This window comes from Eretmochelys imbricata, chromosome 6 (genome assembly GCF_965152235.1).
Source record: "Eretmochelys imbricata isolate rEreImb1 chromosome 6, rEreImb1.hap1, whole genome shotgun sequence".
Taxonomy (NCBI): domain Eukaryota; kingdom Metazoa; phylum Chordata; order Testudines; family Cheloniidae; genus Eretmochelys; species Eretmochelys imbricata.
The window spans coordinates 81,798,780-81,812,479 of record NC_135577.1 but is presented as its reverse complement, the minus strand read 5'-3'; positions in this window follow the sequence as shown (position 1 = coordinate 81,812,479).

The following is a 13,700-nucleotide window of genomic DNA, read 5'->3' as shown; positions in this document are numbered from 1 at the left end:
CAGCAGTAAATTTGACACCATTTTTATATAATCCACTGAAAGTTATACCAATCAGAGGCCACAGGGAGGCCATTTTGTTAATTTATGTTACCAACCCCCTTTTCCCCACTCACAAAAGGGGGTGTGAAGAATCAGCTTGTAACAATATTCTCTCTCTTGCCAGCAGAATTTCAAAGATGTTGTTCCACTTAAATGCAACATAAACTGCATTTAAATCTCCACTGTCAAGCTTCTCATGTTCCTTTCCTAAGCTTAAATTGGAGGAGTGGGGCAAAAGAAAGAATAGTTCAGCTCCACTGGCCCTCTATAAGATAAAGGATTATTTTCACTTACAGAAACATGACACATATGTTACAACATTTTTCGTTACATTATATTTCTATGTTACTAGCTAAATCTGTTCAGGCATGGGAAATGGGTCTTTATAAGTCTTAGCAAAGGGTTAAGTGATATACGATGGTTGTATGATGAACAAATGATTTTTTTTGTTTAAAACAAACTCTGTTTTAAAAAGTTTTTTGAATTTCACATTGCAAAGATATAAAAATTGAAATTAAAAGTGCTGCTGAGATGCCTAATGACCCACAACCTTGCACACAAAAATTGATGGTATCCTAATGAAACCCAATGGAGTGGAGATCAGTCTTTTACAGAATAGGCAGGATAAACATAGGGGCTGAGTATGTACTGTCCAAGTCAATGGGAGTTTTGTCCCTGATTCCAATGAGCTTCGTGGTCCCTGGTGTTAGCCACGATTGCAGCTGTCACATAAATGCTCAAGGCTCAAATCCCAGATTAGCCCCCACTTAAATTATGGCTACCTTATTGAACAATGCTAGGGATTGAAGTGGGGATCTCTAGACCTAAACACATGAGTCTCTAGCTTGAGATAAAGATCCAAGCTCTGAAGCCAACTATGTAACAGACCCATATTCTCTGTGGATCAAGCAAAGAGGGGAACACATAACATGTACTTACCAATGGGTTACACAAGCACTGTTTAGTCTTTGAAGAAATACTGATGTAGTTTCTTTCTGAGGAGCTGTTGCAAACATCTACAGAATTTGCTCTCCATCTTAACATTTTTAATTAGAGTTCATTCTTGATGTGGAGTGACTTCATGGGATCCTAGCCTTGACATTTTGGCTGAGATTCTTGGAAGAGGGCATTGTCTATGCATTGTCTGACCTCCTCTGTTCAAGGACTGGTGTATAGAGTGTAAAATAAACAAGTTGCACTAAAAATATACCCATACTGCACATCACTGATTTCTCCTTCAATGGAAAGCTGACGGGCAAGTCCTCAACATCTGGTACCACTCACCAAAAAAGGGGCAATATTTAGGGCCAGATCCTATCACTTTTCTTACGGTGAGTAGCACCTTATTTTGAGAGTAGTCCCAGTAAAATGAATGTAGCTATTTGTAGTGTAAGGTACTTATTCATTGTGAGGAAAGGCTGCTGAATTGAGCTCTTAATTCTTAATAAATCCTGATGAAATCACATCTTTTTACTTAAATCCAGTAGCCAAAATATGAAAGCATTCTACTCTCTAGTAACTATGAGAACTGCAGAAACTTAGTTACATTTTGGTTTCTTTTAAAGTCGAAGGGATACAAATACCCATTAGTTCCCCCACACCACCCCTCCAGAAATGTAGTATTTTTTCCCTGTGAAGCTGCTATGGCAACTGAGGAATGACTAGCACAAGCATGACATAACCTATTTTTTTTAACATACACGAGATAAACAAGCAAATATTTTTCATGAGGCTCCTACCTTTAACATTTTCAAACTGGCTCACAGATTTTGCACAACAAATTGAGTGATTATTTTTAGTGTTTTATGTATATTTGATGCTATGTATGGAAGGAAAGGTCTTGCCAACATACTGAAATGTAGGTGTTAAAAAGCATCATGCAGAGTTTTTGTAAAATGTGTTAGCAGCAATTTGCAGGTTTCCCAATATTTGATACAAACTGAATTACTGTATGTTAGATCAAAAGTATACAGTGTACATGGGCAGAGACAGACAGATTATGCATGTAGTATAGCCTAGATTGTCCCTGAACCATGTGCATTGAGGAGAAGGTCGTTTTTCTCTTGCATGCTCCAGACATGGCCAGTGGCAATCATATCACGCCATATCGCTTTGCTCCAGAAGGAGGCAGTGAGGGAGTGAGATCAGGGCTGATTCTAGGGGCAAGTGAGGAGGGCTCTCACTTGGGTCCCAACTGCCAGAGCATACCGAACTACAGTGCCACTTGGCTGATTTCCCCACCCTCAGCTGCTTGGTGGCTGGGTGGCAGCCGAAAACATTTTCTATACTGTTGGCAAAACAACTAGAGCCACCTGTGGATGGGATCTTGACCCTGCTACCCTCAGTCCTTTCCTGCATAGTGGCCCAATATGTACTGTTGCAAAAGCCACTGCAGTAAAATTCTGCTGTGTCAAGGGTGTGTGTGTGTGTGGTGGTGGTGGGGTTATTATTTTTTACTATTTGTATTATGGTAATGCCTAGAGGCCCCGTCCAGATAAGGGACCCATTTTCTAGGCCGCAGTCTAGGCTGGTTCCTGCAGTCATGATGACATCAGAATCTAAGTTTTCATTTAAAAAATAAATTGTTTCTAGCCTCATGATGGTGAAAAAAGCTTGAAAACATGACCAGGGAGTGTAATTAATGCAGTGATGCCTGCCTATATCTGCAGAACCCTGAAACAATAACTCTAAGACATGTGTACTGCCTCCTTCCCTTAATGTTCTGGGAGAAGCAGAAGGAGGGGGCCATGCAATGCCACCCAAATAGAAGACTGCACCCATTCATTGAGACCTCTTTTTGGGTGTCTCTGTTTGAGACAGAGAATAGTAGTTCAGGGAGGAGGACACCCAAGCATGTCCAAACAGAAATAATACTGTTTCCCTCTAATAGCAGACCACTCTTTGGAGTAATGTTAGCAAGTCCACACATCAGGGTTGGGGCCACTGCACTGGGAGGAGGGTGCCTATGGCCATGATTGTCTTAATCTGGCTCCGGCTATAACCTGAATCAATTCACTCTTTCCATGCATGTTGTTGCTGCCGTGACTATTCAAAATGATTGTTAATCTTTACATTGTACCAGGAATACAGCTCCCCCCCCACCACTCCAAAAGGAAAGGAGTACTTGTGGCACCTTAGAGACTAACCAATTTATTTGAGCATGAGCTTTCGTGAGCTACAGCTCACTTCATCCGATGAAGTGAGCTGTAGCTCACGAAAGCTCATGCTCAAATAAATTGGTTAGTCTCTAAGAGACCACAAGTACTCCTTTTCTTTTTGCGAATACAGACTAACACGGCTGTTACTCTGAAACACTCCAAAAGGGTTTCTGTTAAAGCTGGTATAAATTATTACTATTTTTTTTTCTATTACAGTAGCACCTAGATAATCCAAACATGACCAGGGCCTCATTGTGCTGGGCACTATTCATAACCACACCTACAAGGCAGTCATTGGCCCACAGTGTTTAAAACTATAGAGACATGACAGACTAAACCTACTGTCCCCATTTTAAAAGATAAGGGACTACACACAAGACTGTGTTACAAAGACAGGAGATGAACCCAGATACCCCAAGAGCCATCCTAGTGCCTTGGCTACAAGACCAACCTTCCTCTCCTAAAGGTGCAGAAGAGATCATCAGACATCTCTGCTTTTATGGGTAATACTGGGATGTCCTCTATATTGGAGGCATATCCTATCTTTGCAGAGCAAAGGATTAGATGATCTAAATATTTTTTCCCTATCTCTGTCTACTGGGATCTAATCTAACTAAAGTCCCAGATTTACTGCACATAGTAGAATATTTGGGGGAAAATCTTGCAGTTTTTACTCAGACAAATCTCTTTTTCTTGGAGAACTTGGCTTGTGTGGTAAAAGTGTTGTAAAATTTCATTCCACGTGGTCAACATGAATACAAACTCTAGTTCTTGTATCTTGTTTGCAACGTTTTCTGCCTCTCATATAGTTTCTCCCTTTTGTGACTGGTCTTCAGCTATACTTTCCAATGCATCCACAATCTTTGAGTAGGACTCTAGAATTGCACTTGTTGCCACTGCATGTGCCTCCCAGCGACTATTAGAAAGAGATTTCAACCATGATCATTGCCCAAATATGTTTTAAGAACTGCTTTTTTTGAAATATCAAATATCAATTTTTTTCAAAAAAAAATCTCATTTTTTTGGTGCCCCCTGCTTTGCTGGTGCCCTAAGCATGTGCTTAGTCTGCCTATTGGGTAATCCAGCCCTGACCCCAAGCCAGGAGCAGCGGGGGCCCTGAAGCTGGGAGCCCCAGCATGCCCCCCACCCCTGAAGCTGGGAGCTGCACTGGGAATCCCCCTCCATCTGTACACAGCCCCTAGCTACCCCCTGCCTGCACCCGGAGCTACCACCCTGCATGCACCCTGAGCTACTCCCCTGCCTGCTCACAGCCCCTAGTTAGCCCCTGCCTGCACCCTGATTTTGAACCAAATCCCCTTTTTGAGTTATATTTTTTGGCTGGGTGGCCTCCTGCGTGATCAGGGGGTGGAAGTGGCACTCCCTCCCTGGACCCCACTGTGCAGAGCTGGCTCGAGCCCTGCCAGCTCTTGCCCCTCCTCCCCCCAACAGACGTAAAACTATGCCTATGCCCAAGGGTCCCTCCAGGCCTGGAGTTGCCCCTCCCCACCCCCGCTGGACCCTGGCGTTTTTATAGAATGTTAAGGTGGGGGGGCTCAGCAGGAAAAAGGTTGAGAACCCCTGATTTATACAATTAAAGCACAAGCTTTTTCCTTTTGGAAGATCCAAGCTTTAATTTTGAAAAATGGAGAAACGATTTTGGTAGAGGCATCCCAGGTGGACATTTATTCACACCACAAAATTACTGCAAAATTAAAAGTTGTCTATACTCAAGAAAGCCCCCAGGGCTAAATTAAGCAGGGAATGTTGCCAGACAAGACTGAAATGCATTGGCAGAGCTATGCAGAGAGGACTGGGTAGCATCTGCCTGGCATATTAACTTTACATTTTTAAATGGCAGAGGTATAGAGGTATCCCAAAGCAATACATTGCACACTGTGTGGGTAGTGAGTGTATATGCAAGCATACCAAGACATTCAAAATTGTTTGGAACTTAGAAAGTAAGAAAAGGATACTGAGGTTACTCCCTACATTTTAAAAAATTCTGGCATGGGCTCTTTAGTTTCTATCTGTTGCTTTCATGTCTATACAGTTATGCCTTAGAGTAAAAAAAAATCTTGTTTGGAACTTCCCCTTTCAAAAATCAGCATCTCTGACATGACAATACAAAACAAGTTGACTGGAAATATGAATGTAAAATTTTAGTAAGGCAGGTTGGAAATTAGATATTGAACTCTGCCATTCATGAGAGTTGTACACCTTACTATCGACACAGCATTATCAGTTCATCACATATGCAGGTTTATGTGAATGGAGAAGTGCAGACTTTATCCTTTATATTGGTTTATTTCAAACTTTCTACAATTTTATTCTCTGTAATTTATGTCAGGAGAGAGCAAATATCTTGAAAATGAAAACTTTGGGTTTCTATGCCAGACATGCTACATAATGCAATCTTTGCATTATACCACACAAGTATAAAGATTACTTCTGATTTTCTTACAAATATATGCATTAGATGCCCATGGCTCATACTTGAAAAAAGGGGTGCCCATCAGGATGTGCAGCCAAGGGGTGTAGAACATGTACCAAGACATAAAATGTCAAATCCTGGGGTTCCTAACTCACTTTGAACTCAGCCCTAGCTCTGGCAAGCACCAATTGAATTCTGAAAGTTTGTCAGAGTAACGACTCAATAAAAACCAAAACAAGTCCTCAGGATTTGGCCCAAAGTAAGCCGTAAGCTATCGGGTACTTAAGGCGTTAACTCTCCCCACAAAATAAAGAGTTTCAGATAAGTACCCCAATAATACATGAATACAAAATATTAGGCTCTGATCTTAAGCAATACCCTGTTGATATTCTGACTTGAGCAATATAACAACACTCTACGGGCCCGATCCTGGGCTACAGGCAAGCTCATCCCACGGGGAGGGACACAAAGGTATGCTTTGAACTCCCCTAAAATGAGCTGTCCAAGCACTGGGCCAGTCAGCAGTGTAAAATCACACCAGCTGCCAACAGCCCTAAAAGGGACACTCCCCTACAGTTGATTTCTGGGTTGCAAAGTGACCCTGGCCATGCCTCCTTCTCCAACAGCAAGCAGGAAGGATTATGTAGGAGCCCCTACAACAGTCCTACACCATTCAAGGCTCTTCTCTGCAGGGAAAGTTGTCTGGTAGCTGGTTAAATTGACTTTAGGGCCACTTTCTCTTGATGAGAGTAAAGCTGGACAACAGGGCCTAAGGCTTTATGACAGACACACAACAAATATTATAGATAGTTTCTGTTAAAAATGATCCCAAAGCCTCACTTGGAGAGGTTGCATATTAACATATAAAAGACAGCGAAGGTGTTGGTACAGTATAAAATTCAATATATAAAAGTAACTTTTGCTTTATTTAACCTTTATATACCTGCATGTGTACTTTTAAAATTTCTAAATGATGTCTGATGTTATATTGAATATCTTCTTTCAGAATAAATCCTGCCCCTCAAGGATATCTATCTCCAAAGTAGCTATCCTGTAATGTAGACAATAATAGCCCTTCTGTACTAAGAACAGAAATAGAAATAGATACTGTATGACTAAATGCTGATTGACAGTTCCATCATATGCTTGGCTCTTCTTTAGCTAAACTGCAATAAGAAGTTTCATATCCTACTGTTCAACAGCTAATAAAATAGTGTAAACAGATGTAACCTTGTGGAAGAAAAATTTTCTACTATGCTATCATGATAACACACTGAACACTTGTTTTTCAGAAATATGAACCAAAGATCACGTTAGTAAGTGTCTATGTAGAAGGAACAGGGGTGGCAGGTTTGTGGAAATGTTGGTGGTGCCCAGAACCCCCCCCCACCCCAAACTCTGCCCCCCCAAACTCTGCCCCCCACCTGCCTTAGGCTCTGGGAGGGAGTTTGTGGGCGGGGAAGTCTGGGATGCAGGCCCTGGGCTGGGGCAGGGGACTGGGGTGCAGGAGGGGTGCAGGGTGCAGGCTCTGGGAGGGAGTTTGGGTGCAAAAGGTGTGAGAGGTTGGGCTCTGGGAGGGAGTTTGTGTGGGAGAGGGGGTCTGGGGCGCAGGCTCTGGGATGGAGTTTGGGTGCTGGGTGCAGGCTCCGGGCTGGGAGGGAGGCAGGAGGCGGTGAGGGGTGCATGCTCTGGGAGGGAGTGCGGAGGGCTGGGGTCCAGGCTCTGGGAAGGAGTTTGGGGGCAGGAGAGGGTGTGTGGGAAGTGGTGGGGGTGCAGGCTCTGGGCTGGGGGTGGGGGTGTAGGAGCAGGTGAGGGGTGCAGACTCTGGGAGGGAGTTTGGGGTTGGGAGGGGGTGTGGAGGAAGGGGGTTCAGGGGTGAGGGCTGTGGGGTGGGGCTGCGGATGAGGGGTTTGGGGTGTGGGAGGGTGCTCAGGGCTAGGCTGGGGCTGGGGATGAGGAGTTTGGCATGTTGGAGAGGCTCAGGGCTAGGGCAGAGGGTTGGGGTGTGGGGGCGGGCTGAGGGTGCTAGTTGGGGGTTTGGGCTCTGGGGTGGGGAAGGGCTGGGGATCAGTTTAGAGTGCAGGAAGGCTGCCCTGGGGCTGGGGACAGAGGACTGCCCCCAGCCCTCTCCCCGCCGGCAGCAGTGAGCTCTGGGGGAGGGGCCCCCTCTCCCCCCGGCAGCACACTCACCCTGCACCACTGTCACTGCATGTGCTCCTAGGGTCCCTCTCAGGTCCGGGAAGGCCCCTCCCCTCCCCTCCCCTGTGGTGGGTGCTGGGGTGGGGGGCTGCCATCACATGTGTGCCTCCTCCCCTGCTGCTGCCCCTCACTGTAGCCTCACTGTGGGTGAGGGATGGGGCTGCCCCTTGCCCAGCATGGGGAAGGAGTGGTGACTGCGGGCGGGCGGGCGGGCCCCCTGTGCTGGGGGAGGGTCCTGCTGGAAAATGAAAGGGTCTGAGGGGGAAGGGCAGGGGAAGGGCAGCCTGCCCTGCCACTAGTGGATGGCGGGCACTAGGACCCTTTAGCGACAGTTGATACTGGGAGCCAGCAGAGCGGAGTGGAGCTGCAGGGGAAAGGCAAGGAGCTCTGGGACCGGGGAGGCATGCAGGGGCAGCAAGTGGGGGCTGGGGGACACTCGGGGGAGGTACGGGGGGGCAACAGGTGGGGCCGGGGGAGAGACTCGGCCCCAAACATTGGTGGAGCCGGGCCCCAGGGCCCTGAATATTGCTGGATCCCGGGCACCACGGCCCCATACAACTTGCCGCCCCTGAGAAGGAAGTTGTTCTTCTCAATTAATTTTAAAATGCTGTTTCTAATAAAAAAAATAGCATGGAAGACAGATACTATGTAAATACTTTAAGGAAAATATTTTTTCATGGCATGCAGGAAACCAAAAAAAAAAAAAAGTGTGAGAGAGAGAAAGAGAGATATGCGGACACTGACTGATATGTCTGCCAGGTACATATCCAAGACAGCTTAAAAGCCCTTATGAAATGAAACATGGCTTTTGAAACTGTCAGAGTTTGCCACCTTGATACATTATTGTAAAAGTCTGAAGAATTCCTTGACAGAATAAGTTTTATAAGGAGTAGCTGAGATGCTAGGAAAAAGCAAAGGGCTTCACTCACAAAGTAATGGTTTATAATCACACATGATAAAGAAGTGAGTCATCTCAGTGACTGACAGAGACAATTAAGCACACAGTGTAGCCACCACAACAACCAGCATTCAGTCCAGCAAGAGACAGATCAACATTTTTGTCAGAAATAAGACCATTTACAAGTTGGTACCTTGATTCACCCTTGTCCCTGCCCCAATTTACTTCTATTATGCCTCATCCTGTGATTTGCAAGAGTCATTGGCTCTTATGTTGAAACCAAGGGATAAGAGACTAGAGGGTAATTTCTCCTCCATTTAGCAGGAACATATTATGCCAAGTAAGTATTAAAATGGCCTGATGTGCATGTTAGGAATTAATTTGCTATTACTATGCCATTCCTAGATAGAAAACTCACCTTCAGTATGGCATTTAAAGAGGTTTACATGAATCGTTATTAATTATATTTTGTTTGTTTACGATAGCGCCTATAATGACTAAATACTTTCCAGAGATCAAGAAGGTCCTTGCCTCAGAGAGTTTACAGACTAAGGAGAAGTAGATGGAGATTAAGGGAAAGGGGACTTTTTATACAAGACTACTAGATTCCTTGTAGGCAGCACAGCAGAAACAGGTCTTTAAGAGACACTTATGCATAGACAGGGTAGGGGCCTTGCAGATGAGCTTCAGAGAGGTTATATCATACATGGGGGGAGCATGGAAGAAGGCACGCAAATGCCCAGGGGAGAAGACAACAAATCATAGAATCATAGAAGATTAGGGTTGGAAGAGACCTCAGGAGGTCATCTAGTCCAACCCCCTGCTCAAAACAAATGGGCAGATGAGTCACTGACAGCAGGGGAGAAGGAGAACAACATAAAGTTCAAAAGATAAGTAGGGAGGAACAGTTAAATATACCTTTGAAGGTACATACCCAAAGAGCCCAACAAGGGTTCTGCTCATGTATCTAAAGTAGTAAATGCATCAACTTAACCTCCACTTTTTGACAGTAGGTCTTTAGAAAAGCATATGGGCTTGTGGGGAATAGGGTGACCAGCTGTCCCAATTTTACAGGGACAGCCCAGATATTCAGGGTTTTTTCTTATACAGGCGCCTACTACCCCACACCCCCTGTCCCAATTTTTCACACTTGCTATCTGGTCACCATAGTGGGGAACAAAAACATTTTTAGCAAAAATGTAAGTAAATTGTCAGCTAATTTAGAACTTTGTCTAGCCCTGATGTGGATGCACAAGGAGATCTTTACATACCCTGTGAAAGGGAAGAGGCATAGTTGCCTGTCTTCTTAACAGCACAGGAACAACTCTATGCTAGTACTCCAAACGTGGTCAGAAGGAGGTTGGTCCTTTGTACAGTACTGCTGGCCACGCACAGAAGATGCATACACTGCACCTGTCTAAGGGGTTGTACAGTGAATGCCTGCAATTAGGAGCTTCAGAAGACATTGGGACTCCCAATTCTTGCCCTAGGGCAATGGTCCCAGTATGGGTCTGTGTGCTAATGGCACAACCCAGCCCTAGTGGGTGTAAATTGCAACTGGCTTTGTGTAATTTACTCTGTAGAGCCTTCCTTCTTGTGTATAGCAAACAGGAAGCTCATGATGAACTCCTCTTGGCTCAACTTTCAAATTTCTGCTTCACTAAGATAAGACACACATTCAAAGTAAACCAACAAAAGACTTAAATAAAGACAAGACTTAAGAGTCCAATGCACATCAGGAGAAAGTGCCTTAATTCAGACTTTATCTCGCCAGTGCAAAACCCCAGGTGTTTTGCTTTTCTTCTGGATTCCTCTTAGGGAGAGTTGCTTAAGCAAAGCACGACTTATCTTAACCACTTAAAGGAACAATACCACCAAATGTAAAATTAAGCACTGAAGAAAATCATGTGAATTTGTGTCACTCCCCCGATGAAAAGGGGCCCAAGGTCAATGAATCGGTAATAAGACAGTAATTTTAAGTGGGGGGTGGAGAGGGAAACCTGATGGAAAATAAAATCTAAGTAAGGACTGATATAAAGTCACTTTCAAAAGTGGGATGTGGCCCAGATCTATTCACTCATGCCTCAGTCTGTCACTGGTTACATGTAAAGATCTACCAAAGTCTTCAAAGTTTAGTGCACAGATCTTCCGAAGGTTGGAACTTGCCCCTTCCCAACACCATTTTCAAATATCGGGAGTGATTCATGCCAAACAAAATGGGCTCAGGTGTCTTCTCAGAGCAATAAGTAGGCATGGAAGCAAATAGTCTTAATACACTGTTAACCTCTAACCCGTGTTCTGTGGGAACTGCAAGAGAACAGGACCTATAGTAGTTAGTTTGCACTCTGCAGAAGTGCCATCATTTGGAAGTCAAAAAATTTTTCAGACAAAAAAACTTAGATCATGTAAAGCATCCTCAGGTAGGACAGTCTCCTCCATAGGAAAGAGAGGTCCAGTGAGATCCTAGCCTGTTCTTCACTGTTGGTACAAAGCAGCCAGCCACAGATCACCCAGTGAAGAGGGGATTATCTGGCAGCACAGAGCAAGTATAGCAGTTTTGATGCCACTCTTCTGCCTTGAGGCTGGTGTAAGGAGAGTGACTGTGCTGTTCTTTCACCATGGGAATCTCCAGTTGCAGTATTGTCCCCTTGAAGTTGTTACTCTGGAGGGTGTCATGTCAAGCAGGTGGCTGGCTCAGGACTGGGGCATCACAAAGTAGCCCTCTTGAGTTGCACTGTGCACTCCTTAGCCAGTGTGGAGGATTTGGGCCACGCTTGGCACTTCAAGGCATAGGAGCACCCACAGAAAAAAATTAGTGAGTGCTTAGCACCCACCAGCAGCCAGCTTCCCTCCTACCCCCCAGTACCTCCCATCCACCGGAGGCCCTACATATCAACTCCTTCCCCTCCCTCCCAGCACCTCCTGGCCAGCACAATCAGCTGTTCTGCGGTGTGCAGGAGGTGCTGGGGGGGCAGGGGGAGGGGCAGGTCTTGGGTGCACACAGAGAAGGGGGCAGAACTGGATGGGAAGAGGTGGAGCAGGGGCAGGAAGAAGTGGGGTGGGGGCTTGGGAGAAGGGGTGGGGTAGGGGCGGGGCTGGGGCGGGTTGGGGTGGGGGTTGAGCACCCCCTGGCCCGAAGGAAGCCGATGCCCGTGCTTCAAGGGACCCCATACACTACATTACTAGTGAGCCCCAACTGTCACCTATCTTTGATTCATGTCTGTTTGCAATTTTTCATATTTGTTTAGTTTTCATAACCAGAGCCTTAATACAGTGTATTAAAATAAAACAAAACCCCAAATCAAAGACAACAGCCCAACACTGATGATCAATCCTGCAATAACAAGTCAGTGTGAATACACAATGAGGGAAAAACAATGCAGTAGGGAAACAGATTTCAGTGTCAAGTTTCCCAAGTGTTATTATAAATAACAGGAAATTAAAAAGTGTGCTTAAAATGTCTGAACATTATTTGGATCTCTTAATCCTTATTTTTCAAGGGGGAGACTGCCAACTGCATCAGTGCCTGCAGATGGAAAGGCTGGCACATAGTGCCAGCTTCAGAGAAGTTGCTCTGACTACTCTCCAAAATAGATTGTGGAATAGGTTGTCTTCTGCCGCTTCTCCAGAGCTGGACATCTAAGGGAGAATTCATCAGTTCATAGGTGTCAAGGTTCCTCCCCCACTCTGAACTCTAGGGTACAGATGTGGGGACCTGCATGAAAAACCTCCTAAGCTTATCTTTACCAGCTTAGGTCAAAACTTCCCCAAGGTACAAAATATTCCACCCGTTGTCCTTGGACTGGCCACTACTACCACCAAACTAATACTGGTTACTGGGGAAGAGCTGTTTGGACGCGTCCTTCCCCCCAAAATACTTCCCAAAACCTTGCACCCCACTTCCTGGACAAGGTTTGGTAAAAAGCCTCACCAATTTGCTTAGGTGACTACAGACCCAGACCCTTGGATCTTAAGAACAATGAACAATCCTCCCAACACTTGCACCCCCCCTTTCCTGGGAAATGTTGGATAAAAAGCCTCACCAATTTGCATAGGTGACCACAGACCCAAACCCTTGGATCTGAGAACAATGAAAAAGCATTCAGTTTCTTACAAGAAGACTTTTAATAAAAATAGAAGTAAATAGAAATGAAGAAATCCCCCCTGTAAAATCAGGATGGTACATATCTTACAGGGTAATTAGATTCAAAAACATAGAGAACCCCTCTAGGCAAAACCTTAAGTTACAAAAAAGATACACAGACAGAAATAGTTATTCTATTCAGCACAATTCTTTTCTCAGCCATTTAAAGAAATCATAATCTAACACATACCTAGCTAGATTACTTACTAAAAGTTCTAAGACTCCATTCCTGGTCTATCCCTGGCAAAGACCAGCATACAGACAGACACAGACCCTTTGTTTCTGTCCCTCCTCCCAGCTTTTGAAAGTATCTTGTCTCCTCATTGGTCATTTTGGTCAGGTGCCAGCGAGGTTACCTTTAGCTTCTTAACCCTTTACAGGTGAGAGGAGCTTTCCCCTGGCCAGGAGGGATTTCAAAGGGGTTTACTCTTCCCTTTATATTTATGACACGCCCCCCAAATCTCAGCTAGGGTGAAACACTGGCTGGGATTTCTTCCTGGAGCTCTAGGAAAAACAGAGTTAATAAGACACATGCATCTCTAAATATACTACCAAGTACATAAAGACTAACAATATTTTCCACATCTCAAGGACGATTTTAACCAGTTGATTCTGGGAAACTTTCACGGGAGAGTGCATCAGCCACTTTGTTAGAAGCTCCTGAGGTGTGTTGGATGTCGAAATCAAAATCTTGGAGAGCTAAACTCCACCGAAGAAGTTTTTTGTTAGTTTCCTTGACGGTGTGAAGCCACTTCAGTGCAGCATGGTCGGTTTGCAGGTGGAAATGCCGTCCCCAAACATATGGGCGTAGCTTTTCCAGAGCGTAGACAA